Here is a 6538-nt window from a genome sequence, read left to right as displayed (position 1 = left end):
ATATATCATTGTGTGTTCACTGCCTATAGTTAGATTTCTTTCTGTCACCACATATTTGACCCCTTTCACCCTATTTACCTCTCCCCCTTTTCTCCTCCCTCACCTTGAAGAGGCCAATTGGGGAATTTTTGAGCAATCACATTCTGAATATAACACTCACACAATAATGCAAATAATAATTGAAACAACAGCAATGACAGTCTCTGGGTGCTAGACTTAGCATATGTTTATTGTGGTTGTATATAACATAATACTTATCATTTTAACCATTTTAAAGGGTATAAATCAGTCATTTATTACATTCACAGTGTTGTGTAATAACTGGTATTTGGTTACATAATTTTTCATCACCTTTTCTTGGAGTTTATCTGCATATTTATAATGTTGTATTTTTATAAGAGTATTTGGTACAGCTAGCTGTCCAGGCAGCCATTCCATCTGGAGACAAATCTGAAAATGTTCAAGATTTGCTGCTGTTGGATGTCACTCTTCTTTCCCTTGGCATTGAAACTGTTGGTGAGGTCATGACCATCCTTGTCAAGCACAATGCTACTAATCCTACCAAACAGACACAGACCTTCACCACCTATCCTGACAACTAGCCTGGTGTGCTCATTCAGGTTCATGAAGGTGAGCAGGCCACAACCAAGGATAACAGACTGACTGGAAAGTTTGAACTCACAGGCATACCTCTTGCATCTTGTGGTGTGCCTCAGATTGAAGTAGCTTTTGATATCAATGCCATTGGCATCCTCAAATGTCTCTGCTGTGGATAAGAGCACAGAGTACAAGCAGAGAAAAACAAGATTACCATCATTACTGACAAGGGTCGTCTGAGCAAGGGAGACGTTGAGTGCAGGCAGCTGGTCCAGGCAGCTGAAATGTACAAAGCTGGAGGTAATAAGCAACAGGACAAGGTGTCCTCCAAAAATTCACTTGAGCCTTATGCATTCAACATGAAAACAGTTATTGAAGATGGAAAACTGCAAGACAAGATCAATGATGAAGACAAACAGAAGATTCTTGATGAGCACATTGAAATCATCGACTGGCTTGCTAAGAACCAGACTGCAGAGAAGAAAGAATTTGAACATCAGCAGAAAGGGATGTAAGACATCTGCAACCCATTATTACCAAACTGTGCCAGAGAGCAGGAGGGGTGTGCCAGGAGGAATGCCTGGGGGCTTCCCTGGTGGCAGAGCCCCTGCTTCTGGTAGTGCCTCTTCTGGGCCCACCATTGAAGAGGTTGATTAAGCCAATCCTAAGCATAGATTTAGCATTGTTCCACACAAAATATGGAAGGGCCAAAATTTGTTGCAAATTTCATGGCTGTTTTAAAGTTGAGTTGTTATATAGGAAATAACTAGGCATTCTTGATACTTGAATATGGAATATGTGCACAGGGAAAGAAAATAATGATGTACTTAATAAAAACTATTGCAAAGCAGAAAACGCAATGTCTTAAATAAAACTATTTAAAATTGGCAAAAATAATATATATAAGAAACGAGAAATGTGTTGTAATTTTTTAAAGTTTCAACAGATGAGTATAAGAATAAAAAATGAAAAGATAAATAGCAATTAAATTTAAATGTGCAATGAATACACAAAATTTTATGTGAGCTAGTAACCAATACATTCCATGATTTGGAAGTCTTCACTTTTTTCATTCATCTCTGGATGACAGGCTACAGTCCTATTTTTGTCTATGTTCATGAACGATATTCAAGTTCCCGCAGGGCTGACTTGGTCACTTACATGTATGACTGTGCTTCATACCTTTGCATCTAGTTGACACATGTGGCATTGGGAAGCACACACTGCACAGGCAGATGTGGAATCATTAATCAAAGATCAGTCTGGTAAATATTCTAGACAACAGAATATCTTGAAGAGCTGCTAGGTATCTCATGTTTAAGCCAGCAGGCAAAGCCTGGAATTTCAGAGGCAAATTAGCGATTAATATGGAAAGCAAAATAATGTCAGCTTTAATAATGATAGATCTGGGATAAAAAGAGGCATTTGTGATAACTAATGAAAGGAACACATATATTTAGCTTTTAAGCTAAAAATACATGCACGCATATACACATTTTCAGGGTAACATGTTTTCTCATGTATAATGCAATTTAGACTCTCACTAGCTGCTATTTAAAAAACTACATCTGGTAGCTAAGCTCATGTAAAGTGAATTTAATTCATGCTCAGAACATAATCTAATTTTGGGCATTTTATTGCCAGTGATCTGTCTCCTACATGTGGATAGGTACCCATACACTCATCCAAAGTTGCCTGTCCTGAAAGAGAGACCCCTCCCTTTACATTGTTTTCTGTAGGACAAAATAAATGGCAAAAATAACTTCAAAGGAGGCTGAAAAATATAGTATGTCTTTGCATCCAGCACAAAAAACATTGGGTTAGTGAAAAAATTAAATCTCTGTTTCTAAGTACCATCAGAAATGGATTTAGAGCACTCATTTGAGTACATGAGGTATGTTAGCTATACATGTAATAAATCAAATAAGATTAATAAATAGGTTACAGTGGTGGTTCACATTCTGTACTGTCTTTGCAGTTTCCACTCTACAGTAAAGATGTGAGTATATCATTAACTTTGAGAACACTTTAGTGGTGGTTTAATTAGAAGTTTTTGAACCTATTATAAACAAAAAAAAATACATAGTTTTATAATGCATTATTGTTTTTAACACATTATGCTTCAGTTTGAGCAGTCAATTTTAATTCATGAAGGGAAGGAATGAGACAAGAGTAGATTTTATTCTTCTGGTACTCTCCCCTGACATGAAGCATTATGGCATCATGATCTGTGTGATCATCCTGATTTGGCAATGCCATTGTCTTCACAGAGAACTCTACCCTGATTTTCCTTAACCTGGCAGACTCCTAGCATTATGTGCCCAGGTACTTCCTTCTCAGCCAGCTGCTCCTCATCAAGTTGCTTTTTATCTCTACCATGGTCCCCAAGATGGCCATTAACATGTTTTAAGGAATAAAAACATCTCAAATACAGCCCATGGGGCCCAGATATATTTTATCTCATGTTGAGAGAAGCACAATGCATCTCCTTACTCTCATTGCCTATAATCACTGTGTAGTCCTCTGTCACTGAGATACCCAGTCATCAAGAATAAGAGGGTCTATCAGATAATGATCATGGGATCTTGGGTTGGAGGTGCCCTGAATTCTCTAGGCCAGACTATAAATGTCATTCATTTACCTACATGTGACGACAAGAAGATAGGACATTTCTTCTGTGAGCTTGCAGCTTCTCTGAGGCTCCCTTGTGAAGATACCTCTTCATGCTGGTTGATAGTGCTTATGTTAGTCACTGTGTTGCTCCTTATTCCTTTTGGCATCATCTACGTATCTTACATCATCATTGTCTTTACTGTTCTCCACATAAATTCTCCCAAGAAAGGGAACAAACTACTGGCCACCTGCTCCTCCCACCTGATAGTATTAAGCCTCTTTTTTGGCCCAGTCATCTTCACCTGCATGACTCCAGGTTCTCATACAGGTATAATCAGCACCAGACTGTATCAATTTTTTTAAATTGTCACACTCATGTTGAACTTTTTTATTTATAGCTTGAGAAACAAGGATGTTTTGAGGGTGACAAGAAAAAAATTCTGAGCTGTCTCAAATTAAATTATAGCAGGCCAGAGGGTGGGAAGAAGAGAGAGAGTTAATCAGTTAACAAAGCCTTGGGCAGATACCAACAAAAGTCTGCTCATATTTTTAAATGTATGTTGAAACTTTGAATTAACTTCTAAGTGGCTATTTTGGCTCTTATCCAAAAAAAGGATAGCTGAACACCAGACTCCACTTCATCCTGCTTAGCATAAACTTTCTAGACTATTGCCCACAACCAATCAAAAAGCAGCAAATACATTAAGAAAATAAAAGATAAAAAATAATATGATCATCTCAATAGATGTAAAAAGAGCATTCAACAAAATTCCCTATTCTATTATAATTTAAAACTCTCAAAACATAGGTATAGAAGAAATATACTTCAACATAGTAAAAGCCACATACGACAAACTCACATCTAATATTATACTCAATGACGAAAAACTAAAAGCATTTTCTCTAAGATCAGAAATAGGACAAAAATGTCCACTATCACCACTTCTATTCAATAGCCTGTGGACAGGCATAAAAATAAATATATAGAGCAATGAAATATAATAGAGAGCCCAGAAATAAACCCACACCTATATAGTCAATTAATCTATGACAAAGAAAGCAAAGATATATAATGGGGGTACAGGCAGTCTCTTCAATAAATGGTGTTGGCAAGAGTGGACAGATATATGCACAAAAAATGAAAATGGACCACTTTCTTAAATCATATTCAAATACAAACTCAAAATGTGTTAAAGACTCAAATGTGAGACCTGAAACTATGAAAATCTTAGAAGAAAACATAGACAGTAAACTCTTTGACATCGCTGTTAGCAATATCTTTCTGGATATGTCTCCTCAGGGAAGGGCAACACAGAAAAAAAATAGAACTATAATAACTAAAATAGTTTTTCTTCAGTGAAGTAAAACATCAACAAAACAAAAAGACAGTCTACTGAATGGGAGAAGATATGCAAAAATGATATATCTATGAAGGGTTAATATCCAAAATATATAAGAAACTCATACAACTTAATATCAAAAACAAACAAACAAACAAACAATTTAACTTAAACATGGGCAGAAGACATGAATAGACATTTCTCCAAAGAGGACATAAAGATGGCCAACAGACATATGAGAAGATACCCAACATCACTAATCATGAGGGAAACGTAAATCAAAACAATGAGATATCACCTCACAGCAGTCAGGCTACTATCAAAAAAATGAACAAATAACAAATGTTGGTGAGGAGGTGAAGAAAAGGGAACCCTTGTGCTATATTGGTGGGATTGCAAATTGGTGCAGCCACTGTGGAAAACAGTATGAGAGTTCCTCAAAAAAATAAATATAGAGCTGCCATATGACCCAGCATTTCCAATTCTGAGTATTTATCCAAAGAAAATAAAAACACTACTTCAAAAAGATATACGCATCTTTATGTTCATTGCAGCATTATTTATAATACCCCAAATATGGAAGCAACTTAGGTGTACATTGATAGATAAATGGATAAAATTGTGACTATATGTTATGGAATATTACTCAGGAATAAAAAGGAATGAAATCCTACCATTTTTGACAACATGGATGAACCTAGAATGTATTATGTTAGGTGAAATAAGTCAGAGAAAGATAGATACTCTATAATTGTATTTAAATGTGAAAAATTAAAAAAAGAAGAAATGAATAAATAAATAAAACAAAATAGAAAAAGATCCATAAATGTAGAGAACAAGTTGATAGTTGCCAAAGCAGAGGGGGTAAGGAAATGGATGAAGATAAGAAAAGATTGGATAATGGGATGATAAAAACAATGAAAAGTTATTTTAAAAGATAACAACTATAATTCGATTTAAAAGTTGAAAAATAAAGTTGTAGAATTTTTCCACGAAGTGGAACAAAATTACTAAGAATAGGAAAATGGACAAGAAATTTTTTTTTAAAAAAGAAGTAAAACTGTCACTATCTGCAGATGACATAATATTATACAAAGAGAGCCCTAAAGACTCCACCAAAAAACTGTTATAACTAATAAATTAATTCAGTAAAGTTGTAAGGTACAAAATCAATATGTAAAAATTAGTTGTGTTTCTATACACTAACAACAAACTACCAGAAAAAAATGAAGAAAATATTCTTATTTACAATTGCATCAAAAGAATAAAATACCTTGGAATAAATTTAACCAAAGATGAAAGAACTGTACACTGAAAATTATAAGACATTAATGAAAGAAATTGGAAAAGACACAAATAAATGAAAAAAGATATTTTCTGCTCATAGACTGGAATAATTAATATTATTAAAATGTTCATACTGCTCAAAGCAATGTAAAGATTCCTTTACATTGCAATCCTTATCAAAATTCCAATGGCATTTTTCACAGAAATATAAAAAACATTTCTAAAATTTGCATGAAAAAAAGACCCTAAATATCAAAGCAATCTTGAAAAGATCAAACTAATATATTATTTTATGCCAACTACAATTGAAAAAAAACTTCATCAAATTGTTCAATGTAAATATGAGCAACTAATTATCTATTATATTTCAATAAGGCTGGAAAAAACATTTAAAATAAAATAAATGTGTAAAAAAGGATCAAAGCTGGAAGCATCATGCTATCAAATTTGAAACTACATTACAAAACCATAGTAATCAGAACAGTATGGTATTGGAAAAAAAAAAAACAGACACTAACATCAATTGCACAAAATGAGAGCCAAGAAATAAACCCACTATATATTGTCAATTAATTTATGACAATGAGTAAAAAATGTACAATAGGCTAAGGACAGCCTCTCTGATAAATGGTAATGGGAAAATTAGATAGCCACGTGCAAAAAGAAAGAGAGAGAGAGAGAGAGAGAGAGAGAGAGAGAGA

The sequence above is a fragment of the Pteropus vampyrus genome, unplaced genomic scaffold (assembly GCF_000151845.1).
Source record: "Pteropus vampyrus isolate Shadow unplaced genomic scaffold, Pvam_2.0 Scaffold197, whole genome shotgun sequence".
In the NCBI taxonomy this organism is placed as follows: Eukaryota; Metazoa; Chordata; class Mammalia; order Chiroptera; family Pteropodidae; genus Pteropus; species Pteropus vampyrus.
The sequence above is the reverse complement of the archived record's forward strand: the minus strand, read 5'-3'. Positions refer to the sequence as shown.